Source organism: Dermacentor albipictus, chromosome 5 (genome assembly GCF_038994185.2).
Source record: "Dermacentor albipictus isolate Rhodes 1998 colony chromosome 5, USDA_Dalb.pri_finalv2, whole genome shotgun sequence".
Lineage (NCBI taxonomy): Eukaryota > Metazoa > Arthropoda > Arachnida > Ixodida > Ixodidae > Dermacentor > Dermacentor albipictus.
The window spans coordinates 159,100,249-159,128,208 of record NC_091825.1 but is presented as its reverse complement, the minus strand read 5'-3'; the positions used below and the strand labels follow the sequence as shown (position 1 = coordinate 159,128,208).

Genomic DNA, 27,960 nt, shown 5'->3' with positions numbered 1-27,960 from the left:
GTTATCAGTTGCACTTTCGACTCGGCATGGGCAGGACACGTGTTCGATGGGAAGAACAGCGAGAATACAATGAGAGTCGGCGCGCACAGAAACGCGAATGGGTGCACCGACAACGTGAGGCCGCCATCACTGCTGCACCCAGTCCGACAACAAGTAGTGCCGGTGAAGCTCTTCCCGAGGGAGAGCGATTCACGCGCGTCGAGCGCCGACGTAAGCAAAAGCGTCGGTGCGAGCGGCGCCGTCGGGCGAGTACCACTCACGATGACCGGGGCAGGGAGGCGAGACGCCAGCGCGACGCATACGAACGCCCTGTATATCGCTCAGTGAAAACGTACGTCACCGCCGTGAGGTCCCACCATGAGAACGTTTCCCCGGTACGACGTTGAGGTTCCGTAGACATAGCAAAACTAACCGTGGTGCCAGCTTCGCTGGACATTCCTCGTCACCGGGTGGGCGGGCTCCGAATCTTTTGGCCATCGTGAAGCCAACTTTTGTGTAGTCATTTTTTTAAAGTTCCTCATCGCTACCTCGTCTCAGTAGGAGAAGGAGCGAAGCCAAGGAAGAGCGCGCTTACTGGAAATGACTGTCCAGATAGACATTGCCGTTGATGCGCTATTAACGTAATAGCGTTAAGGGCACCGTGTAACAGAAAATCCGGCGTCGGACGTTGTTTTGGCAAAAAAAATTTTCGAATCACCCATACCCAGTCCTTCCATGTGGTGCAAGAATGCTGCTGAACTGATTGAATTTCTCAAGCTAAAATACGTAGAAAAATTGCAAAGTGCGACTTACACACAATCTACAGACACAATATCGTCGGATTATAATTTGACTACACGAGAAAACAATTTTGTTACACGAAAACTTAAAGAAACCCCTTTTCTAGCGTCTCTACGACTGATAGACCAGCCACAGTGTCAGCCATTTGCACGCGCAGGCGCGTGGTTGTGTCAGGGCCCATGGAGCGGGGCGCCCGGTTCCTTGCAATACCTCCAGATGGCGCTCGCCTCCGCCGCGTCACGGCCCATGCTAGGGGCCGCGTTTATACCAGAAAGCCCGTCTTCGTGCATTGCATTCGCAGCCAGCGTTTCCCGGTAAGCATTACAGTGACATACACTCCAGGTGCCGGGAAGCGTGAGTAGTAGTCAGGGATCTGTGAACGCTATCGCGTTGCACTCTTAAAGCGGAGCTTAAGCGTCCTTCACCTTCATTCTTTTGCTTTTTGGCATTCCCTGAGCTTTGCACAAACACCGACAGGTCTGTCAGATTCCTTAGGCCTGTGTAATTTGCACAAAGATTTAGACAGTGAAAGTCCGGATAAAATATATTGACATAGTTTTTTTATTTATGTATATAATATTGGGAAAACAAATTTGCAAATAAGTATCCTTCTGCCGTCATGGCTCCTCCATTTAGCACGATCCTATTACTGGATTCAAATGTTTTTTCTAGTGTTCTGCTTTTTATTCTTAACTATTAGCGTTTATTCCACAACAACATGTCTGTTAATTTCCTGGTGTATTCCGAACATAATTGGACGGTGGCTTTCTTCACACAATGCAAAGCAAACATTGTGTGCTGCACCGATAGTTTTTTACGGCGTAAGCTGTGATGGGCTCATTCCCATAGCCTTTTCGGTCGGCGATAGCGTCCGCCGCCGCCACCGCCGCCGCCGCCGCCTCCGGCGTCCGTCACAGCTATCGCCCAGTGCGCCAGAAGTCACGTGACCTCACAGGCGCGCCACGTAGCGTCGATTAGTGCTCCCTTTACATTGCAGTTACATATCGTGGTGCATGTAAAGCCACACTTATGCAAGTGAACCGCGTTTTAATGTTTCGTGCATGCAGACGCTTAACTTTCACAATGGGACGATGCATCCTTTGAAAGGGAGGAAAATGCCGCGCCTGTTGTGCGGCAAGGACATTGATGACAAAAAATATATCGCCATTTTGAAGAAACATAACGAACAAGAAGTGACTAGCGCGCGGTATTAAACAGTCCATTCTTGCAACTGTTGTTGTTTTCAGTCAACAATGACAAGAACTGTTCCTGCGGACTGAGTGCTTTGGACTCTGAAGTTTCCACTTGCATCGTAACGCGACAGGTATCAAGGGATGTGACATGTGCGCCGCGTAGTCTCACTGCTGAAGAACCGACGCAGATGAAGCGACTCGTGAAGACACGTACGCGCGGCTGCAACACAGGCAACACTGGGCTCAGCAGACGGCCGAGACAGAGAGCGGCACAAGCCGCGGGTCACCGTTGACGCCAGGCGGATAGCTTAGTTAGTTCTCGAGAAAACGACGCAAAAAGACTTCACTGAAGAGGCCCTCCAGTGCGTTCTGCCGAAAATAAGGCACGACTGCTTCTACGCGAGCAACATCACGTGTGGTCCGCCGAAAATTTGGCCTGCCAGCTTCGCCACGAAGACCCTCACGAGTCTAGCCACTTCGTTTGATGGCATTCGAATTAACAACGCTGAAGAAGTACAGGTTTTACCACGCCGCCGCAAACCCAGATAGATCAGCGCGGGACAAATTCCATAGACTCAAACAACATCGCCATGACACAATCATGCAACGTTGCTTTGCACTGCTGGATCAGCCCCGTAAATTTGCCACCTGCTCTCTCAACGTACGCCCTCTGGCTGCACACAGGCCTTACGTCACGCACGACCACATCTTAAACAAAAAGATTAGGGAGATTTATAAAAATTGTAGGATGGAAAACATGTATTGAATAGCTGATTAAATCAAGCAGGCTAGTTAGCTGTTTGTCACCGCCCCGTTTCAAAGGGCATGCCGATAAATATTCGTCATCATTATCAATCATCATTATTTGCATCGCATCGCGCTACTTGTAACGCGATGTGAGATGCGCGCCGGGTAGCGTCGACATGTAGCCGCTGTCCGCAGCAGTTGCATGTAGCAGTTGCATATTGCATTCAGCTGGACCTGGTCAAGTCAAGCAGGCTAGGTGGCTATTTGTCATCTCCTCGTTTCAAAGAGCATGCAAATAAATTATCATCATAAACATCATGGTATCGTGCCACGGGTCAATGGATGTGACATGTGTGCCGCGTACTCTCGATACGTGTGTTTGTTCTTCGGTACGCGCTATGGCACCTGCTCACAAGGCACGAAGCCTCTAGTGTGTGCTGCCGAAAATGGCGCTCCCATGGGGGCGCTCCTCCAGCTTACGGTGTGACTGTGCTGCGTATGCCGCGGAGCCTGTGACTTTTCTTTTTTGTACAATCTTTCTTTAAAGTACTGACAGTGTACATGCATTCGAAGAAGACGAAGAAGAAGAAACTTTATTAATGAATTTTTCGGCAGTTTTCGTTGTGGTGGTCTTTTTATGCCGTTGGTTTGTAATTTTTTATTCATTTTCGTTCCGATGTCGCGCTTCAGTGGGACATTACGTCATCCTCCATCATTTTGTTCTCTTTTCATTTGTACGCTTTACCCGGTATTTTTTTTTAAATTTCCACCACTCATGACACCTTAGCCTATATATAAGTGAAATTCAGCAGCAGAATACCCCTGCTTCTCCCTCACCTCCTAGTCCGCCACCGAAATCCAAACTAATCCAATCCATCCATCCATCCATCCATCCATCCATCCATCCATCCATCCATCCATCCATCCATCCATCCATCCATCCATCCATCCATCCATCCATCCATATATCCAATCCAATCCAATCCAATCCAGATTCATCGAAATTGCATTAGTCATCATTATCGAGCAGGTAGCTATAAGCTTTCTCCTATAAACCTCCCAAGGAATTGAGAACACCAGGTGTAATGCATGCACGGCTCCTCACACGATTTTCAGATGAACAACAATGACAGGGGCTTGTCTAGCGGGAAGTAACTCTGTCGGTCACAGTACCATTATACGAAATCCTTCATTGTGTTCCCCATGCATCTCTTTACGTGTCGTTTTACATAACTGAAGTAGCTAACCTCAAGCGGGAAACAAAAAGGTGGTATCAACATGCAAGCCGATGACACTACGTCCTCTACGATCTTGGCATGCAAACTTGTCATTCGGCAGTTCTTCAATCGCGAGCTCGCTGACCATTAGGTTTGCAATAAAGCAGTAAAAATATGTCCACCTGCGAGGTTTCATATAATATGACCGCTGCTTACTGTTCATTTGCAGACACAACGTGCCAGGACATGCGTGAGCGCAGACGCGACCAACCCTATTGTTCGTATGCGTGGCCTGCAGGCTCGCTCAGTACGACGTCTCAATAGCGCACGACTTGCCAATACGCCTGGCCTGTCCGAGCGGATACGCCGAGAGCCCTTCATACGCCGCTGCACGTTTCTACGGCGCCTGCGTGCGAGTCTGCAGGGACGTCGGTGGCGGTGGGAGCGAGCACCCAGCGGCTCGGAGGAGCGTGCCACGCCCGAGCGGATCCCGGCACGGGCTAAATGATCCCGCGGGCCTCCAGCACCGAGTAGGGGTTGCGGGGCACGAGAGGGCGAGCTTCCCTTCAGCCAGACCCGTTGTGCGGCCGTTTTTTGTCCGGTCCGACTCGTAATTGGCGTTGGCCTTTCTGCTTGCTGTTTCGCCTCAGAACCCGATCCATATACCTGTACTGTTTCTGCGTCCTTTCTATAGCTCGCTTCCTTTCCCCCCGTCATTTTGTTCCATCGCGCGCTTGAATAATAAGATTAGCCGGCGAACGAGGCATCACTGTGCGCAATAGTAGCCGACGCTGTCACGAGTGGCTTGACGAGGTAGCGTGAATAATTTCGTGCTTGGTTTATCGAATCATTAGTTTATGTAAACTTTAATAATCTAGTCATTTTCTTCATTGATCAATTAGTCTGAACGAGGTTAAGTGAACAGTGCAGAATGTAAGTATTTCTGTGGGAGAAAACGTTTTTCGGTGATGGCACACCAGAAAGAGAGAAGGACAATATTCGTAGGTTCTTTCTCTGTTTAATGACATGTGAACAATTATAACAGCAACCAAGAGGGACAGAATTCACAACATTTATGTGCAGTGCTTCTTAAAGAATGGCATATATTTTTTATCAACTATGCGAAAGTAATAGTCTTAAATTTCAATCAACATTCTGTCGCACAGATGTCGCAATGGGGACGCAAAAGATTGCCACAAATGTTTTTATTCTTACCTTTGAACTTTCCGGATAAGTAGTTAATTACGGATGCCCACATGCTCGCTTTTGCTTTTCGTGGCTTAGAATGACCTCTTTTTTAATACTTTAATCAATAATGGCGAGAAACGAATTCGCCAGAAATTAAAGAAATATTGGATCGTATACTATCCTTATTGGAAGCAATGCTATAATCTTTCCGCGACTGCATCGGGAAATGTTTCTTGTGGAGCCCAGATGTCACAGTGTGTTTCGTTGTAAACGTGTAAAAACACACTGATTACTTTGTCTCATTAAAACGAAAGATGAAAGTAAGTGGTAAAGGAAGAAGGCCACTAGATTACGACCCGAACATGATTTTTAATTCAATTGCACCACACTGTGAGCACTTTCTCGCAAAACCCAATAGGTATACGCGCACCGTATCTGCGAAAGAACAAAAATGCAGAAGAATGATCATACTGTAGATTCCTAACATTGTTTTAAAGCTTACCGTGGTATCTACAACATTAAAAAATTATTCTAAAATCTACGGCTGGGCATTCATTTTGGTCTGTCGGAAATTGCTTGGAGAGGGGCTCGTGAAATGGCACACTCAAAAATTAAACGAAACTGCACTTATTCTTAGAATGCGTGGCAATTGAAGCGCAAACCCAAGATAAGCGCGGCCACATTCTGTTGAATCATTTTCGCCCGTTTGCTCAAAACCTAGGGCCAAGTTTAATAAGTTTTCGCTTTGTTTTGGGTACTTGAGAGAAGTGCTCCTTCCAAATCTAGACGAGAAGAAAGTCTCAGTGTATTCGCCTTCTTTTTTTTCTTTTTTTTACATATATTCGAAGGCAACTCGCCTCAGCAGCGCGTTGCATTCAAAAGAAAAACTGAATGACAGAGAGAAGGGCAGGGAGACTTGGTGCTGCATTTTGCTGTTGAAGAGGCGAGGCAGTCTACAACATTAAACCTTTTCTGGGATTTGCCACTTCATTTTCAAAAGTTTAAATAGCGCGGGAGCCGCCGTCGAATACAGCTAGGAGTCAGTTTATTAGTTCAATCTTCCTTGCTAGCTACTTCAGAGGCTCGCCTGGCTGACGGAACGCTTTTCCGCCATTCTCCCCGAACTAAAACGGGAAGGCGGCAGAGAGGGAACACAGCAAGAAGAATTGTATATGAGGAGAATCCTTAAGTATTAGCCGAGTGTCTAGTCCTGCGCACATTGTGGTGTATATATTTTGCTCCTATTTATGGCCCTCTTTGAGATAGCTTTGTTTCATGCGCACAGCCTCCAGCGTAAGTATCTCACGAGATTACTCGTTTCTCTATCCAACCATTACTTCCCGCTTTTTATCTCGACAGCGAACGCGACATTAAGCAAGCTAAGCGGAACCGGAAGCACGGGTGATGCTTCAGCGCTTGCGGGCTCTTGAATGAGCAGTGGACGAAGTCTGAATAGATCATTTTAACATTTCCCCGCGTGCATAGAAGCACTAAATTTAGGAGAAAAAAGAAGAACGATCAAAGATGTATTTCAGCTAGCGTTCTCTCAGGAAGTTCTGGGCGATCACGTTTGGGAATGTGCAAAATAAGACAAAAGACGCAACGAAAGCTTTGAAGTAAAATATTAGGAGGAAAACGGAGGGAGACGGGATCTTAGAATGGCTCGTAAATTGCACGTGCTTACACATTATTGCTGTGGATAAAAAGGACTTCAGACAGGGTAGTGGGACGGTCGAAGAATGACTTGACGCAAACGCCGAGCTGTTGCCGCAACAGGCAATGACTCGAAAGCCATAAAATCATAAAATCATGCTGTAATAAACGAGCTCGTGCTCTCAATTGTGCATACAATATCTTGTTTTGTGTGGGCCCAACAATTACTTACATGTCGGCGGTGGCGTCAGCAATTGCAACTCACATTCATCCTGGGTGCCGAAACGTCAGCACAATACATTGCGAACATTAATAGAAGGGACATTGGATTTAAAGTCGAGGAGTCCATATGATCATTACTTCTGGTTATAGTACGCCGCGAAGTCACTTCTATCGTTATCGTAATCACTGTAATTATTGTCTTCTTCGGGAGCCTAATTAATCCCACTTACGAGCAAATGCAGCGAACTTAATTGTGGACGAAAGCCAGAGGCTGCCTTTACTCTCGTCCTGTGTCGACCAAGCCGAGCCGCCTGATACTGACTTCGTCAGTCAATCTAATTTTCTGTTGCCCTGATGTGACTGTACTTTTCTCTTGAGCTGTTCATGTGACCTGCACAGCTACTCTTATTGTTCGTTGTCATATCTGGCGGGGAAGTGTATAGGCAGACTATCGGCTCGCTGCATCCTCCGGAAGCGCAGTGTTTCTTTGTTACTAACCTTCGTTTGTGATTGCAAGCCAATCACGGCAGGATGTAGTACGCCAAACGCAGCACGGGCCTATTTCGTCCCGCCCAGTCAATAAGAAAAGCAACTGCGTGACTTCAGGCATGACTATGTCCCGGGATGCATATTATATATATATATATATATATATATATATATATATATATATATATATATATATATATATATATATATATAGTCATGTTTCAGCCACGAGTTCAATGCTTCAATATATATATATATATATATATATATATATATATATATATATAGTCATGTTTCAGCCACGAGTTCAATGCTTCAAAGCGGTACATAAGCGCCTCTAGTGAATGCGGTGTTGCCTTAGAAACGAGCTGTTTCTAAGGCTCAGGCGTGCGTCGCTTTCTCGGGCGCAGGTGTCATTGCCGCGCCGAACGCGGCGTTGCTCGACGCTCACCGCGTCCGATGCGGGGCGCGTAGTCGCTGCGCCGTAGCCCATTGTCTTACACTCCTTGGCGGGTCGACGGGAACGCTGTCACATTCCACTCTTGAAGGCGAAGCTTAAGCGTCCTCCAATTTTTTCAATATATATATATATATATATATATATATAAACATGACTTGGACAGCAACCCCAGTAAAATATTTAGGAGTGCCGCTGGAGAATTATCGCGACAGTGAGCCATATTGGAAATGCCAAGTTGCTGAAATGCGTGAGAAGGCCGACAGGCTCAAAGGCTTCAGCTGGTCTATTTTCGCGCGTGCCACAATTTGTAACCTTTTTTTTGTAACCAAGCTGTGGTATGTCTTGCAAGCAATTCATTGTTCTCGCGTCAATGTGCAGAAGCTGCACCGTGTATTTGCGGTTTTTGTGTGGGGAAGCACTTGGGAGCGGACACGACGCACCAATCTGTTTCACCGCGTCCGCTCTGGAGGACTAGGTTTGGCCCATCTATATCTGCGCCAGTTGGTTAACCGATTTATGTTTTTTCGTGACACGAATGACCCCTTTTTGCGAACTGTGTGTCAGGTTAGGTTGGGCAGGGTTTTGCCAAATTTGGTTGTTAGTTCGGAGAGTATGCAAGGGAGCATTTTTGGCTTCCTTAAAGAGGTGTACATGGCATGTCGCGTCTTGCAAGTGCGATTTTCGTTTGAATATTTGTCAGTGGTGTCGCGAAGGAAACTTTATAAGGACCTGTGTGAGGTCTTTCTTCCGGTACCGTTGTACAGGTCGTTGTACTGTGCAGGTCCATGGCAGTCAGTTCTAAAACGTGTGAAAAGAATGACTGTACCAGGCGGAGTTAAAAGTTTCTTCTTTAAGCTCCATACGAACACTCTTGAAGTCAAGACGTATTTGGAAGCGAAGGGTTTCTTTGTGCCTTGGGGAAATCATTGTTTCATATGCCGGAAGCCGGAAACTATCGAACATGTTTTCTTAGATTGTTGGGAAGCCCTTTTCTTTTGGGACATTCTCCAACGCACGATTAAAAAAGACTTACCGGTTGATGCTTTCGGAATTAGATTTCTGCCCGTCGAGAGTGAAGACGGGATTCCTTTTGACATGATTATGATATTGGGCCTGCACAGTATTTGGCGATCCAGGATGGCGGTCAGCCACGCAGACATTGATGCCAGGCCCATAAGACAGTATTTTTGTGAATCTGTTAGCAGAGCTATTGAAGGATACAAGATACAAGACCCAGTGCCTGAGTGGCTTCCAAGAATGGAAGCTTTGCTACACATGCGTGAATTTTAATCTCATCACGTAACCCCAAGTGAGGGTGACGTATTTTTAACATACGTGTTGTGTTCTTCGCGCGGACTGATTTTGTAAACTGACGTGTTGAAGTCGGCAATAAAGAAAAAAAAAAAACTCGTGGCTGAGTGGTAGAGTCTCCGTCTCACACTTCCGAGACTCCGGTTCGATTCCCACCCAGCCCATCTTGCAAGTTTTTTTTTTATTCATGAATTGCCTGCTGGAATTTATCGCTCACGGCCAACGCCGCCGACGACACCGGATTTTTTGCGACACGAGCTCCTTAACGCTATCGCGTTAATAAAATAAAGAAGTGCTAGAAAATCCGTGGGTAGGCTATGACTCTAAGATGGAATCCTCCACCGCTGTTTCTGGAAGCTTCCGGTTTGTCTCAATTTCTGATTATAGTCGATGCATTTGGTCTACCGCCACAGTTCCATGACTAATATATATTTCCGGCCTTTCTCTTGTTGCAAATTGCAGCTCCCTAAGCAAGGATCATGTTATCCTTCCGCTCATTAGTGAAAGACATGGTGACTGGGATGAAACAAAACGCACCTTTAAACCTTTGCACTGATGTTGTTCATTCGGTTCTGTGGGCATAAGTTTTGTGACAAAAAGAAAAAAAACATCCGTGTACTTTACCTATGCTAAGAGAAAAGCTATCACAGCTTGTTATCAACTTACACTAAACGCGACATGTTACTTTGGCAAGGCGCAGCATATTATTCTTGATCACAATGTTGTTTTTTTTATTTCCTTTATTTCGCTCTGACTAACTCAGAGGGAGCCAGTTTGATTGAGGGCGTTGCTTTATGATGCGGGTGGGAGCGCAGTCACGTGGTATTTTTTATTTTTCGCGGGGTGTATTTATAAGTCGGGAAAAATTAGTACGCAATTAGTATGTCCCTGAAAATCCCACAATTAAATGTATCTTGGCTATGCCTACAAATGCCTTATTGACACTATGATAATTAGGGTAGTACGTCTCAAGTTCGGTAATTAATTACAATTATACCGAAATTACTCATGGCTACTCCACAGCACTGGAAACAATATGCGCTAGGTTTTCTTCGAGTAACGCATCGCTCTTTTCTTAAATGTTGGTTCACTACAGTTAGTCGGGACACCCTGTATATATTTATGACCTTCTGCATGCAGGTGACGATGTTTCTATCCCTAATAAATGTTGTAAGTTATTAGAAGTTTATTTCATGAGTCGTTAGCTATGCTTACTGGGAAAACAAGCAATACTGAAACACATATCATTAACACACCGATGATAAAACACTCTGCCGAAGGGGTCACTGAAGTCTGCAGGTTTTTTTCCATGGTCAATAAAGCATGCAAAGCAATTTGAAGCGAGGTGAACATGCAGCAACATATTCATTCTCTTCGCGTAATCTATCCGTACCTTTAAAATTACCTGTTAATTGGCTTCCTCCTCCTCTTTCAAAAATATAGTAAACTTTGTTCTGTGTACATATTTAGCTATACTGTACATGTGCAGGGTGTTTACAGTGAAAATTTAAAACAATGTTGAAGTGAAAAAAATACTGATGAAGCAGCCGCCGTTGATGCTTCTGATGCGCATGTCATCCTACTGTCAGGAGCTGAAGAAATAAAGCGAAATTATGAATTAATAGCCCTGCACGTCCGCGCCAACAAAGATGCAGTAAGATCTTGGCCCCAATAAAATTTGAGATGAAAAGGTAGAGGCAAGTAAAAAAAACCTCAATTCGTGTAGGTGACAAAACTCTGGAAATTACATTTTGGGTGTGTGGGTGTGTGTATGGAAGGGCAGGGCTCTTCCCCCCCCCCCCCCCCCCCCCTCCCCGGAGCTCCGGAAGGGGGCTCGGGTCCCGGAGCACCGCCGTAGTCGACGCCTATGATCTTGGGTACTGATGTTTACTAGATCCAAGTCAGAGTGTTAACCAGCTCTTATATATATATATATATATATATATATATATATATATATATATATATATATATATTCAGAGAGGAACGGCAGCGATGTTAGCAGATGAAAATATTCGATTTGAGAAAGCCGCTGCATTTGTAGAGCGTAATTCCTCCTCCTAAAATGCAGGGGACTGAAGGAACCGGGTCACCTTTCGCTGAGTTATGCGAGCGTGTGATTTATGATTATGCGAGCGTGTGAGAATTTATGGTTGTGCCCTGTCATAAACAGTAATGAGACGAAAGCCAAGGGGCCGGCCAAACACAAGCGAATGTCAAAGCGCCGCAAGGAGGTTTTGTGAAACGTTCCAATGCCAGTATTTGGAAAGCTTTGCAAAACATTAAATTCCTTTCGCGATTACCCATTGGCATGCATTCAATTCGCTATCATGACTCGTGATTCACATAATTAGTGGCAGCGCTCAAATCGAGCCAATAAGTAAAAGCCTTTGCGCAAGAGAAATTGGTTGAATGTCATTCCAGGCGCCCAATTCACCGAACGTTTTCTTCGTAAGGGCCATCTGCAAATGTCCGGTCACCTTCGCTTATAGTATGTTCAACATCAGGATTGGCTGACATGCGCTCTCATACGGGCGATTCAAGCGTTAGAAATTTTCGTGAATATGAGTTCAGTGATCCAATTCACAAAGCTTCTTGTCCGTTTGTCCGTTTGGATTTAATATGGCTGTTCACTATCTGCTGGCTTCGCTTATATTGTGTCCAACATCACGATTGGCTGGCGCTTGCTTTATTTATGAATATTCCTAACGTGGAATAGTTTGTTTTTTTGTAGTACAGGCCACCTTTATATTCGAACCAGCGCGTTTACAGCGCTGCCCGCGGAACCTCTAGCCCTGCCAACAGCCACTGTATACTCACGCGACGTGTAGGCCGTAGGGCGCAGGGCTAAAAAATGACAGAAAAACGTCGCGGGGTGGAAGTGATGGGCGCCATCACTCCACAGGTTGTGAAAGTGTGCAAGAAAGTGGAAATAACACCATTACGACACAAACTTTGGGACGCACTGTCCCATAAATACGAAGGCTCGCGTGGGACATAGGCATGTATTTTAGTGAGACGATGCACTTAGCATATGCATCAGGTAAAGAAGACAGTGCAGTCTGGTGCGAAGCAAGGGATTTTAGTGTGTCAAATGCTAATCGTCCGTGGACACAAATGCTTGTCAAATACGCGTGGCCCAAGCCTGTTTAGAGCTTCTTTTGACACGAACATTGGATATCTGCCTTATGAATGCGGATGAAGATGAGTGTCCATGGATGGGGTGGACGTTGAGGTCTAAAGGTTTCGTCCTCTTAAGTACATTGTCGGCGCGATAATGATAAAGAAAAGCGTTACAATGGCGCTTCACTTTGTGAACGCGGGTTACGCGCGAGCGCATACGGACGCCGCGAACACGCACAGCGAGCAGCGCGGCGATTCTGCATCTCCAGGCGCCTTCCTCCTCCGGCGCACGTTTTTCTAGCGGGTTCAAACATCGCAGACTTCACAGACGGACCATCTACGCTCACGCGTAAGACACCTCATTCACCAACCGGTTGACAAAAAAGGGAAAGAGACCATGGTAAAGCGACGGAAGTTTGCTTACGGCCAACTTATTGCACGGCGGACGTGGCGGCGGGCTGATGCCTTCATTGCGACTGATACTGTAGCGCAGTAGCTCACGACTCTCCCGATACATCGAAACCTGCACTGTTATAGGCTGAGATGAAGCTGGCACGATAAGTGGACAGCCGACGCTGCATAAGGAGATCAAAATTATCAGAATACGCTGCAATCTCTTTGCCGCGTTTCACGTTGATCAATTCTCTTTTTCCCTGGGAGGCAATAATTTTGTACACGCTGTTGTAGACACTCCTTGCTTAAAGCCAGTTGGCCTTAAAACCACCCTGAACTTTTACGCGGTTGGGCTGCGTCGCCCAAACTTCGCCATCAGCGCTGATTCTTGGAGCAGCAACTTACGCGCGTTCTTCTGCGTGCAAGGAGCTTTCGAGAAGAAGGGGTGAACCCAACTACTTCGCAACCCGGGTGCGATAGAAAATGGACGCCCCCATCGGTTGAAGGGCTGAACGGAGGAGAGTCACGCGACAGTTTCCCGCGCTGCGCCGCTGGCGAAAATGGATAAGCGGCAGCGCGAGACGGATCCGTCGCGGATGAGGTGCCATTTGTCTTGGTCTCGTGGCCTCGTGCGCGCTGCCCGACGCCATCAATCTGAGAGCGCTCGCTCGCTTGGCGCCTTTGTTTTCCTCCAGGAGAGGACGCGGGACCAGCAGCGCCGTGAGAAGCGAGCCAATTTTCGCTGCATGTGCTGCGCCTGCGTCCGCATGCCCCGTCCACATAACCCCAGCGGTTCAGCACACAGCTTTGAAAGGATAGTCGACTGCGCGAGTTGCTAAGAGGTCATACCGAGAAAAAGCGCGAATGGGACGTGGACGGAACGTACAAGTAGATGCGATTGTCGTTTGCTTTCTCCTTATCACGTTCGTGTTATTTAAGATTTTGGCAGCTTAGCTTTCATCTGTCACACTCCGAAGTGGCATGCTGAGGCATGGCGCAGAATGTCCCTTTGCATAAGCGCCCATATTGCAAAGCAGCTTCACACGCCAAGCAGAATTATTGCTGCGACGTAGTGTAAAATCTACAGAATTCTAGAGCGCCTACAGAATTAGCGCGCTGTAAACCCTCAACGAAAACGGTACAGCAGCCCTACAATTGATAAGAACTACTTACGATAAAAAAGAAGCCTGAAAATGTTGGTTGCGTTCGCAGCGGACAGAGGAGCCGAAAAACTGGTGTCACCCTGAAAATTCATTCTAAGTGGATATATCGCCACGCAAGGGTGCCGGCTCTAATTAGTAAATTGCAATAAGTGCCGTAAATAAGTTAATGACAAAGTTAATTAGTTGATATTCTTATATAACGTTCAATCGTTATCTAACTATAGGCCAATCTCCTTAACAGCACACTCATGTAAGTTACTCCAACACATTATTTTTAAAAATAATATGAAATTTCTTGAAACTAACAAAATTTTATGCACTTTCCAGCATGGTTTTAGACGTGGCATTAGCACTATAAGAGAACTGACAGAATTAGTTCAAGACATCAGCAGCTCTTTAGGCATAGGTCGCGATATTTATGCTATATTTATAGACTTTGAAAAAACCTTCGACACTGTCTCGCACCCTAAACTTATGCACAAGTCGTTCGCTATACTAAAGAAATGCGTCTTTGGTTGGCTGGATATCGGACTTTCTTTCCCAGCGTTCGCAATATGTATCAAGTCATCCTTGATGCCTGTTTCATCAGGGGTTCCCCAGGGCTCAGTACTGGGTCCTATTTATTCCTGCTGCTATTTATTCCGCTGGAAAGAAAGTGGTAACTTTCTTTCCGTGGATTATCTCAAAATGAAACTGTCGGTTCTGAGACAGGGTTTTAGTAGGTAATGTTTGGTTATCTTCTTTTGAACATGCTGAATCCAAACGTCAAGTGACAAAATTATCTTGATATGTTAAAAGCTAGTGAGTCATTTACCGTTGCGATGCTAGCTTCCTCAGATTTTTTTTTCCTTTTCGCTTGGCTCACACCCATTTTTTTAGTTTAAGAAATTCTGTGACCTCTCTCTTGAAGGTCATTGCAGCCAGTCAAAAAGAAAAAATGCAGCATATGTACACGCGAAGCATGTTTGAGTATACTTTTTTTCAGAAAAAATACGCTACGGAAAACACAAGCAAACATAAAAATACAATTACAACAAATACACTCTTGAAATGTGCAAAGTTTCTACGAAACGCCTGTAGTAGGCACACAGTCCCAGGAAACGTCTAATAGCTTTTTTTTCTCTTGGCTTCGGAAACATTTCTACTGCAGTGATCTTCTCAGGATCGGGGCGGACGCCTTCAGCACTGACAATGTGTCCGAGAAAGCGGAGCTCGCGAAAGCCGAAGTGGCATTTTTCAGGTTTTATGGTCAATCCCGCCATGCGAATAGCATCCAGAACTGCTCTCAGTCGCTGCACGTGCTGCTCGAATGTAGTGGGTAAGACCACTACACCATCGAGGTAGACGAGGCACGACTGCCATTTCAATCCGGAGAGAACAGTGTACATCCCTTGGAATGTGGCTGGCGCAGAACACAGACCAAATGGAAGCACCTTAAACTCGTATAAACCATCCGGTGTCACAAATGCCTTTTTTTCGCGATCTCGCTCGTCCACTTCTATGTGCCAGTATCCGCTTTTGAGATCCGGAGAAGAGAAGTAGTAAGCATTGCGTAGTTTGTCCAAGGTGTCGTCGATGCGGGGGAGTGGATAAACATCCCGCTCGTGACGAGGTTGAGTTTCCTGTAGTCAACACAAAATCGTAGGGTGTTATCCTTCTTTTCGACTAGGACTACCGGAGATGCCCATGGACTATTGGATGGCTGTATTACATCGTCCTTGAGCATTTCCTGTACTTGACTTCTTTTCGCTTCTCTTTCTGTTGGAGCTACTCGGTACGGGTGTTGGCAAACTGGTCTTGCAGGTTCTTCGACCACAATGCGGTGTTTTGCGACGGGAGTACGACGGACTTTCGATGAAGTCGAAAAGCATTCCGCAAACTCTGTGACCAAGTTCACAATCGCATCTCTTTGTAGTGATGACAGCTCTCGGTCAATGTCGATAGCGGTAAGGACACTGTCTAAGGTGGCAGAAGATGGTGATGCTGCATCGAGGGTTGACACATCCGCACATTGTGCATAGTCATGAAGAGACGCTATAACTGTTCCCTTCGCCACTTGTTTGTCCTCATTGTCAAAGTTAGTCAAAAGGACGTCCGCATATCCGTTACACAGGTGAACTAGGCCTCTTGCCACGCATATTTGCTTTTCCAGTAGCAGCCCGATATTTCTGTCTGCAAGTCCCTCACAGTCACGAAATATGTCGCTCCTTACAACGCAGTCATACTGCACCGTGCCGGCACCGTCACGTCTTCATCCACAATACGGAGAGAGGAAATATGTGGCTCTTCTGTATCAGAAATGGTAACAGCATTTTTTGTGGAAAACAACACGCGTGATTCTTGCAAGTCTATAATTGCGCCATTCGTTGGCAAAAAGTCCATGCCCAGTATCAGATCACGGGAACACTCAGGGAGAACAATAAAGCTGCTGACGTATGTAAAGCCTCTAATCCCGATGCTTGCTGTGCACATTCCTACGGGGTCGACTAAGTGTCCCCCCGCTGTACGTATTGGAGATCCGGTCCAAAGGGTCAATACCTTTCTCAATTTTCTGGCGAGTACACTGCTAATAACAGAATACTCCGCACCAGTGTCTATCAATTCAGTCACTTCGAAGTCGTTTCGAGGGCAAGGTGCATTCACAGAGAAGCCACGCAGTCCTACTCGGCGATACTGGCATTCCCGGTATAGGTGACCAGCCTCTCCACAGTGGTAGCAGAAGGGACGCCGATCTGCAGTGCGCCATACATCGCTTTTACGTGGGCTTCCTTCTGGCATGGGCTGCACATTGCGAGGAAGTACCTGGGGTATTGTGGCCGTTCGTCCAAAGTCGGCGCGTCCTAGGTCCTGACGTAAAGCTTGGGCGTACGATATCCGCGGCTGACGCTCTGGCTGTGCGTGGGGCCGTACTGAGGCTCTGGCTCACAAATTACTTGCCGGACTTCTTCACGTATGACATCAGCAAGTGAGGACACCGTAGGAGTGCTTTGGGCCAGCTGCAGTTTCTGCATCTCTTCCCTTATGACGGACCTCACCATTTCGCGTAGGATGTCCATGTTGTTGGGGAGGGCTCCTGACCCAACGTCAAATGATGCGACGCATACATCTCTGCTATACTGCCGCGCACGCTGCTACAGCGTCTTCTCCATCGTCGTCACCTCTGATCGAAATTCGGCTACAGAGCGGGGCGGATTACGAACCAGGCCAGCAAAGAGTTCCTGTTTCACACCGCGCATTAGGTGCCGCAATTTCTTGCCCTCAGCCATGTTTGGGTCGGCTCGGCGGAAGAGGTGGGTCATGTCTTCAATGTACATGGTCACACTTTCGTTGTTCCGCTGGTTCCTCGCCTGAAGAGCGGCTTCTGCCCTCTCTCTGCGGTCCGTGCTCGGGTATGTAGCTAGCAGCTCTCGTCTGAAGTCGTTCCACGATGATAACGACGCTTCGTGGTTCTGAAACCACGTGCGTGCAGATTCCTCCAGCGCGAAGTACACGTACCGGAGTTTCTTTGTCTCGTCCCAACCGTTACACCTGGCGACACGCTCGAAGTTTTCGAGCCAGTCCTCGGCATCCTCAAATGTGTCTCCGTGGAAGGATTCTGGCGTCCGGAGTGAGTAAACGACGACGTGAGAAGGGGTTATTTGAGTAGTTATCGCACTGGTACCTCGGCGGGCTGCCGCCGCTGCCCTTGGTGAATCGGCGAGAGGACCAAACTCGGGGGCCTCACCCCGTATACGGCGACTCGTGCGTTGGTGGACAGGCGTTAATTCTGTTGGGTCCAAACTTCGGGGATCCGGGCTACCTTCCCTTGCGTGTGTGGGGCTTGGAATCATACCCCGCACCTCCACCAAATATGTAACCAACAGTTACAACAGCCGTTTCTACGGGAGCTGATTTATTCTGGGTGAACCTGTGCCCGTCAACAAAAACCGACTGAGCACTTACCAACAACAACAAAAACGTCCCTCGAGCTTCGCTCCTTCGAACGTCGTTCTCCTCTTTGTCGCCTCCTGTCGCGTGCCAATCGTCCGATTCTCGCGCACGAGCCGCCGGCCTGTCAGCACCGGCCGAGCGTTGCCTTGCGGTGCTTTGCTTGACGCTCGTGGTGCGGCGGCTACGCAGTTGTTGGGATATGTCGGTCGTCTTTGTCTTCTCGCAATGCTGGCGGCATTATATATATATATATATATATATATATATATATATATATATATATATATATATATATATATATATATATATATATATATATATATATATATATATATATATATTAAAAGAATTAAATTATGGGGTTTTACGTGCCAAAACCACTTTCTGATTATGAGGCACGCCGTAGTGGAGGACTCCGGACATTTCGACCACCTGGGGTTCTTTAACGCGCACCTAAATCTATGTACACGGGTGTTTTCACATTTCGCCCCCATCGGAATGCGGCCGCCGTGGCCGGGATTCGATCCCGCGACCTCGTGCGCGGCATCCCAACACCATAGCCACTGAACAACCACGGTGGGTGTGTATATATATATATATATATATATATATATATATATATATATATATATATATATATATATATATATGTATATATATATATATATATATATATATATATATATATATATATATATATATATATATATATATATATATATATATATATATATATATATATATATATATATATATATATATATATATATATATGACGCAGAGGTAAACACCCTGTGTAAAGCTTGTCAAGAAGCAAGCGACATGTGTTTTTATATTGCTGTTACTTGGAATTGCGCCATCTGCAGATGATTAAATTTGGGGAAGCATTCACGGTGTTTTTTATTAGTAAGTGGTCTCTGCCACTGACTGGCTACTTTGGCTAATAATATGTTCAGCATCGCAACTGGCTCGAGTTTGCTCTCACCAACAACTCTATATGAAGAGCCTTCAGTGAATATGGGGTTCTGATCTTCTTATGAATGCACATCGTTCAAATTTTCGCCATCTAAAAAAAAAAAATTATGTCGCTTAAGTAAATGATGCGCGTCTGTGCAAGTACACCCATTTTATGTGTTTCGGTAGCACAAGAAGTAACACCGACATGTCATTAGTGTGCCTCATAACACTAAGATAGAGGCACCTGAATTGTTGAGAGGTGATCTAAAATATTGTGAAAACAGTCAAATTTTTAGCTAACCCGCCGTGGTTGCTCAGTGGCTATGCTGTTGGGCTGCTGAGAACGAGGTCGCGGGTTCGAATCCCTGCCATGGCGGCCGCATTTCGATGGGGGCGAAATGCGAAAACACCCGTGTACTTAGATTTAGGTGCACGTTAAGGAACCCCAGGTGGTGGAAATTTCCGGAGTCCTCCACAACGGCGTGCTTCATAATCAGAAAGTGGTTTTGGCACTTAAAACCCCACAATTTAATTTTAAATTTTTAGTTAGGACGGAATACAGGCAGAGAAACCGGCATATTCGTTTACTCCTTATTTCCTGATCCGACATAGTTTCTTGTGCAGCTTCTTCGTTTTGGTCGCATATCATGAAAGAAATACTGTGGCTGTGGTAGTATTGGTGAAACATCAAAGCCAACAATGGTTGCTTACTGAGAGAACAGTATACCATTCACAAACAGAATACTACAGCGTTATAACAAGCGCCGTGCAATGATAATCCTGTGAAGAGTTGATATGTTGACTAATCGTTCTTTGCAGGGACCAGCCGGCCTTCGGGCAATAAGCGCGCAATTGAGTGCTCGAGTATTCGGAGGCGCCAACGAATGGCTGAGAGGAGACAGTCGTCATCGCCACATTCGCGGACAGGCGGTACCGTTTGTGTAAGCCGAGGCAGTTAGTCATCGCTCTAACGATGACGGAAGAACCGAACCGAGGACGGCTTCAGGGCCCGTCCAGAAGAAAGCGACCTCCCGTGTTTAAGAAGGGTACGTGCAGAGCCCTCATCGCGCTAAAAACAATTCCATCACGTGACCGGGGAAACCACAAACAAGGCCGACTCCTACTACGCGCTGTTATACCGGAAGAAATGCTGGTAGCATTACAATACACAGAGATTATGGCTTCTAAGCAAAAAGAAAAAGTGCGCACGAAGGCGACGTAGGGACTTGAATGCCTCGCGAAAGTGCGGGGGCGTCGCGGCAAGGCGAAGTGATACTGCTTATCGCCATCCTCCCGCCTCCGGCATTTTTGTCGACAGCCGTCAGTGATTTACGGGCTCACGTTGCTTCGGGAAACGAGGGGGAAAAGAACAGGGGGGGGAGACACACGCCTTTCATAACTCCATCATTAGTTGCAGATAAAGATGAATCCGCAAAAGGGAGAGGGGCTGCGGGTCCGACGTCCGGCGGAAAAAAAACACGCCGGTCGAGGCTGAGTAAATCATGCTTCGACTGCGTGGCTTGCCTACTTCGTTCTCAGCGCGCGTTGTGTCCCGATCGGTGGGCGGAGAAGGGGGCGAGTTCGGTCAGGACGGGGCTGGCGAGCGGTGGGGTGGGATCGTCCAAAAGCAATGGAGATGGCCCGGAGGCGCCCCCGGCATTCCTTTGATAAATAGCCCCGGTCATAATTCAGAAATAAGAGCGGCGACCACGGGCCGCCTTCTCCGGCCCGAGACGGAAGAAGAACGCGACGCCGACCGGCGGGCTGGCTATTCTCCCTCGCGACGCTGGCAGAAAAGATCCGCCAAGCCAAAGTGGCGGGTGGGACGGGAGGGTGGGCACGGGCTCCACGCTCTGATATAGAGCATTGCAAAGAGATGCCAACTGCGCTATGCTGTCCCTTGGTCATCATCCTCTTCTCCCCCACACACCCTTTTCCTCGCTCCCTATCCGCGGTCGCCGCCTCTCGTTTCTTGGGACGGAAGGGTGGAGATATTCGCCTGCCCCGTTCTCGTGTCGCGCTTTATTCTGAGGCGTTCCGCTTGTCCGAATGCGGTTTCCGCTTCGCTGCGTCTTTGCATCTGCATATCATTTCGCATTGCGACCGCCAACAGAAGCCAGACCCTCTGCGCCCCCCCCTCTTTGTGTTTTCATGTAGGTAGTAAACTGTTTATTGTATTATTATTATTTTTAGTTATCCATCACTGTTTTCAACCCCGTCTCTCTTCTATACATAGCAACTCACGCACTCTCCTGGCCCTACCTCATCTCCTCGCGTTGTTCTCATTGCGTTTTCGATCTGCCTGCCTGTTCCCTTAGATTGACCGTGTAGGACGGCGGCCGCCTTTCCACGACTTGGCCCAATCTCGACGGTTCCTAGTTGGGGTTCGGGGACGTTATTGATATGCTCTCGCTTTGTAACCGTGTCAGGGCTGCGCGCTTTGATATGGAGATTGGTCCGGCTAGATAGCGGGCAGTGATTCGGAGGCGCCACGATTCCTGGCGCCGGCTTGTTTATGACGGGTCCTCCATACACTGAGCTTGAACGTCGGCGCCCAACTATATTAGCGTATTCTGCGGTTTCAACTAGGAGAATACGGCCTTAGAGGAATGCCCAGTCGCGAAAGAATGAACAAAAAGTGTGCGATGCTGTGACATTTTCCATGCTGCAAAAAGTTTGAAAAAAGAGCGTGGGTCAAGTAATATGCATTGTACATCAAGGTAATACGTACCATATTTCATCCCACTGAATATGTGTTATTGTACATGTTTTGTACGTTATGCGAAAATGCCGATTTCATCATAGTGCACGGTGATGTAAAGAAACTGTACTTCTGTCTTCTGTACTTCGTGTAATTTCTGCTTCTTTGCATGACAAACAAATCTTGTAGGAAAGTGTCAGGCAAAAGTTAGCATTTCTAATGCTATAAATAAATACACAAATAAATAAATAAATAAATAAATGAATAAATGAATAAATAAATACATAAAGTAATGAAGAAAAATACTGAATTATCTGAACGTTTCTGCGTCACACTAGTATCCCACATTTTCAATAGATTCCCCTATTACTTTTGTATTGAAGACATGCGTGTGGTTCAGGCGCATCGTCAACGCCTGAAGCACGCATCAACGTTTCATGCGGAAACATGGGTGTTCAGTTGTATGCAGTGCTTGTCGGTATCGTGTGCAATACATATGAGTGATGCGATTCAGGACGACTGCAGGTAAAACTTGAGAAATTCTGCTAGTCTTTTCATCCTAGGTATCACAAAGCGTGGCATCAACAAAGCACAGAAAATTTACGGGTATGTCAGGGTTCTGGCAAAACGGGCAGGACAAACCACATATTGACTGAAAAAGTTCAGTATGTATGCAACACTCTAGCCGCCGAATTCTCGAAGATACTTTGTTCCTGAGTGCTGTTCTCAATCGGATGGCCATCTTCGCTTACAATTATGTGCAGCATCAGGAATGACTGGGATTTGCTCTTTCGAACAAATCCAGAGTAATCGCTTTCTCTTTTTATTTCCTGTTTTTTTTCTCACCTATTTTTTAAGAGGCCCGTCGTGGTGGCTTACCGGCTAGGATGTTGCGCTGCCAAGCACGAGGTTGCAGGATCAAATTACGGCCACGGCGGCCGCATTTCGACTCCCGTGCCCCTTGCATTGTGGGCACGTTAAGGATCACCAGGGGGTCAAAATTAATCCGTAGTACGCCACTACGACGTGTCCCATAGTGAAACCGTGGTTTTGACGCGTAAAACCCCAGAATCAATCAATCAAAGCATTTTTGTAGATATGGGCGCAATTAAATAATGTTATGAAGAGCTTGGCCAACCAAATTTACCAGTGCAGTCAATTTGCGGAGAGCAGTTCATCTGTAGTTTACGAAAAGAACTACAGTTCTCGTGGTAATTATGTCCCGTCTCAAATTCCTTTCTGCAGTCAGCTACAGTGTCAAGAATACGACCGAGAGGATAACAACCTAATATACATATTCCGATGTCGCATTTGTTTCTAGACTTCTTTCTGAATTAAATATCGTTCAAAGCGTTGTCGACATGGATTCGCTGAATACGTAGCGAAGTGCATCAATAAAATCGTAGTATTTCCGAGTATAGTTAAATGTGCTTCGGTTCGACCACTGGAATTTCTAGTTGTACAGATAACCTGTTTCAACCTTCCAGTTCATCAAAGAGGATTACTTATTCAATACCGTTTGCATGACAGCGTTATCGCAACCGCGAAGACGCTCTCCTAAACTTTCTGACCAGATTGGCCCTCGGTTCACTTTACAAGCTCGGCGCAGGAAGTCGCATAGGGCGGGGCTTCTCGGAAACGTCTTGCATTTCAATACGGCTGCCTCAAAGTGCTCCCACTGCCATCTCGCTTCCTGGTCGTTGTGGCGAAGAGGTGAGGCGTCTCGAGATAGAGTCGTGGCAGTGACGCGAAGCTGCGCCTTGGCGATCTGTCGCCGAGCTCTATTCGCGAGCGGGACGTCTTCATTTCCTGCTCGGCGTCTTTATTAATGACGCAACGTCAGCCCACAAGTGGCGCTTCCTCTTTTTTTATTTCCCTCCCTTTTTTTTCCTCTCTCTCTGCCCACCATGCAGGAAAATCTCGAGGCCAGGGAGCACCTCCGTGCGCTGGTTCTCCCCTTTTATTCAGCTAGAACGAAGAGAGACACTTTCCCACTCGGTCTCTCACTGCCTTTTCGTTGTAAACAGAATGCCACACTCGCCATTCTCGTCTCGCCTTTTGTGTCGCTCACCTCTGCGTTGACCTCCCTCGGCTTGCTCCTCGTGCGCGTTCCACTGCCATTTAAAAGAGCTTTCTCGCCTGTTGTGCGAGCATCAAGTTGACGCGCTTTGCTCTCTTCTTTTAGCTTCAATTGTCGACTTTACGTGGCCCACCACTTCGTTCTGCTTTTTTTGCTATTTTACTCCTTTTTTTCCTGTTTTTTGGTAGGACGTAGCTATATGTTGCTGCTGCGGTTCGGCCGTTTTCAGGCACGGCACGTGCTGGATCTTTGCATGCTACTCACAAGTATTGATGCTTCTTTTCTAACGGTCAACGTCCTTTGTGTGCTTCTTTTTATAATATTCTGCCCTTGTCTTCCTGCTTCCTATAATATGCTTCCTTTTGCCTACGTTTCATGCTTTCACTCACAGCTCAATTTTGTTCTTGCCTTTTTTTTTTCGCCATTCCTCCGTTCTTTTCTGTCCTTGCCTCTTTCTTTCCTTTCTGTTTCATTTGAAATCGCTCGCTGAGTGCCGTCTGTTCTCGATCAGGTTTGCCGTTGTATGCATGCTTTTTTATGCATTTGCTTTCTTTTAGAACAGCACCCTTCTTTCGCTCAGAACAGGGCTCCGTGCACCACGGTCTCACTTGCAGGCGCACAGAGTGCCACCACTCCGAGAGTGATGCGCGATGCCTCGGCTCCTCGCTCTTCTGGAGCGCCCCCTGTCGGGCGTATATTGCTTTCCAGCGTGATTTGTTGGCGCTCCAACGTCGAGGCCGTCGAAGACTATGTGAGACAGAAGAAAAATGTGAAGCTTGGCACACAGACATGACACCAGGTCGCGCGCTAAAGAAGACGGAGTAAGGCAAAATATATACAATGAATTGTGAAGAAAATGAACACGTCGATCGCAGCAGCAAAATAATATGAACAAAAAAATCTAATACAGCTGTTTCCCATAAAGTTAACAACTAATCTGTTTTGAGCTCCTGTAAATATTGGCGGTTAATAACTTGGATATTGAAAGCAATACCTACTTCCAGTGGCCCCCCTATTTATCTTCATCAGCACTATCTTTTGCTTACGTTTAAGACAACCTCAATGTTCCTTTTGCTTAGCTTGAAAGACAGCAAGTAAGGAAGGTTCTTAATAAAGCACCCCGTTTCAATAAAATTTGCATTTAGAACCTAAACTTCGTGTCAATACATTAAACTCTCATCGCCGGTGTCAATTCGATGTTTGAAAACAGATGTCTGTCCTCAGAACGGTCTCCAAGGTCGAATATGTTCCAGTAAGAGGTCAGGAGGCAACGTAGTTCATGAGCATGACGAGACGGATGGTTGGAAGCAATCATTATTTTAAGGCATTCAAGTCTAAAGGGGTAGGAGAGGCGAACCAAGAGGAGTACATGAGCTGTCACGAGGTAAACCCGAAATGTGGTAGACTCAGGCGGGCGTAATTTGCGCGAGCGATATGCCGCGAGGGAGAACTTGCGCACACTCCACAGTTCACAAGCAGAACAAATGATGTGTTGTTCCTAATGGTAACAAGTTTAAGCACGAGGTTATGCCAGAGCAGGACATTCGGATTAGGGAATCGATCTAGTCACCGTGCGATCTAGGTGGGACGGATAAAAACCTTACGCAGGAAACGGCAAGCTGAGGGAGGCGAATATATTTGTTCTGTGGAAATTACTAGCGAGCTCAAACGAGTGCAAACGGTGCCTCTCCTGGTTCCCCGCTCACATGGGGAAAGACATCCACCCGCAAAAACCCAACCTCAATGAAACGGCCCATGACCGTGCGCGAGAACTTGCCCGCCGCGACGGTCCCACGGCCTCCGAGGGGCTGGACATTCAGTTTAATGACCCGCTACTCACATACCAAGAAATCACCTCACACTATCGGAAAGGCAGAATGAAATACCCGCTCCCGCACGCCAAATTCGAGCGCGCGCAGGCGGCCGCGTTTCGAATGCTGCAAACGGACTCGTATCCGTCACGAGGCCTATTAAGCCACTACAATTCAGAAATCCCGGCAAATTGCCCAGACTGCCCAGAACCCTACTGCTCACTCTCGCACATGCTTTGGCAATGTACCGCGTTACCAGAGGGTCCTCTCTCCAATGAGCCCGAATGGGAAGAAGCCCTCAAAAGCCCGGACCTCAAACTGCAACTCAAGGCCGTCCAGAGGGCCCAAGAACTGGCGGAGCGTCACCACGTTCCCGTCCCGACTTGGGCGTCGCCTACGGTTTCGGCCCAAGGAGCTCGCCGCGTGCGATCTCCAACGGCTTAGACACCTCAGGACCTCAATAAAGTTCTTGACTGACTTCTGTGGAACATAATTTAATTGGAGTGCCATCAGGAGGATAAATAGTAACAATATTAGTAACAACTGACTTGCAGAAGTCATATTCACTCGCATGTATCCAACAATGCGCAAAAATAAAAGCCCGTTAAGAAAATTATCGGTTTTCCCAAATCAAATATAATAGACAGAAAGAATACGTAAAGTAAAATATGTCCAGTTAAAAATAAAGTACTGTGTCACATTTTACGTGCTTATAGATAAGTATCTGCCAATTATGGCGAAGTGTGATGTGAATAAGTGATGTCCGCCAGCCAAAGGGCCATGTGCTCGAACCTCTCTCTACATGATACATATACATATAGCACAAGCGGGCCAGCATCGTGTATCACGAATAATCTGTGCTGATTATATGCTCACAGAGCCTTTCATGGTGTACATGATCAGAGACAACAAAAAGACTTGGCAGGCTCTCCATGGCTATAGACTTCCGGTCGCCACAGCCTGTACACTACTGGTTGCACAAGAGCAACAACGTCACAATTGTATAATAATGCATCATAATCATCCGACTTCAATAGATACTGAAACAGCGCGACACAAAAAACAGCGCAGTTTCACAAAATTACTGAGAGGGAACTGTGGCGCTAGTATCTACGGTAGCCGCAAGCAGGGCGGTTCAGCCAGCATGGGAATGACGGGCGGTAGAATGGTGTTGAAAATTATTTTATACAAGGCAAAGAGAATGATGAATAGCCGGGCAAGGGAATATAAGTTCAAGATCGCCAGTCACTCTCTGGAGTCTGTGAAGGAGTACGTTTACCTAGGTCAATTAATCACAGGGAACCCTGATCACGAGAAGGAAATTAATAGAAGAATAAGAATGGGTTGGATCGCATACGTCAGACATTGTCAGCTCCTGACTGGAATTTTACTATTATCCTTGAAAAGGAAGGGGTAGAATCAGTGCATTTTACCAGTGCTCACATACGGGGCAGAGGCTTGGAGAATGACAAAGAAGCATGAGAACAAGTTAAGAACCGTGCAAGGAGCGATGGAACGAAGTTCTGGATCAGAGAGCAAATAGGTATAGCCGATATTCTAATTGACATAAAGAGGATGAAATGGAGCTGGGCATGTCATGTTGTGCGCAGGTTAGATAACCGTTGGACCATTAGGATTACAGAATGGGTACCGAGAGAAGCGAAACGCAGCTGAGGACGGCAGAAGACAAGGTGGAGCGGTGAAATGAGGAAATTCGCGGGCGCTAGTTGGAATCGGCTGGAGCAGGACAGAGGTAATTGAAGATCGCAGGGAGCGGCCTTCATCCTGCAGTGGACATAAAACATGATGATGATGATGACGACGACGATGATGATGATGATGATGACATGGATTTGCTTAAACTTCTGCCTCATGGCTGTGAATCAATTTGTGATTTTGAAAAACGATCATTTTTAAGAAAATACTTATAAATGATTAAACAAACATCATTAATGTTTTCCGACAGCAGGATTCAAGCACTGGACCTCTATGGCACAGAAACCAGGTATTGAAACCATTACGCCACGGACGCATGGACAAGTGGAACCAATGGAATTAGCAGCAATTATGCGTACTTGATGAGCTCTATACCTTCTGCGTTAAAAAAAACTTTTAAATTTCATTGAAGTGTAGGTCAACCTAAGCTCTGATAAAGCATAGTAAACGAAACCACAAGAACGCTTGAAGCCCCATGCAAGCAGGAAGATGAGATCAATCCATGTACTACCCATCATTCCCATGGTGGCGGAACTACCGCGGCGCCAGAGTTCCCTCTAGTGAGTGTAGGAAATTCTACGGTTCTTACAACACCACCGCTCACGGCCGTTTGATCCCATTGATACTGCGGGCGCAGCTTTTCTCTGACCGCTGATGAAGCGCGAATAGCGTGAAGAGGATTAGCAATGCAAAATGCATCACAACGAAATCGCGGACTTCGACACTTAGGTGAACAGACGGAGGAGTAGGTTATAATGAAGACAATGGAGGAGAGTTCGGCCTGGAGAGCGTGTCTCTAGCCTGCTACTCCAAACTGGGGCAAGCG

General features: G+C 46.6%; 1 protein-coding gene across 2 annotated transcripts in view; it reads left to right on the top strand.

Annotated features, from left to right (window-relative positions):
* The window catches only part of LOC135916635 (plexin-B-like), a 479,058-nt gene that overhangs the window by 171,017 nt on the left and 280,081 nt on the right, over positions 1-27,960 (top strand). The gene's annotated exons all lie outside the window — the stretch shown is intronic.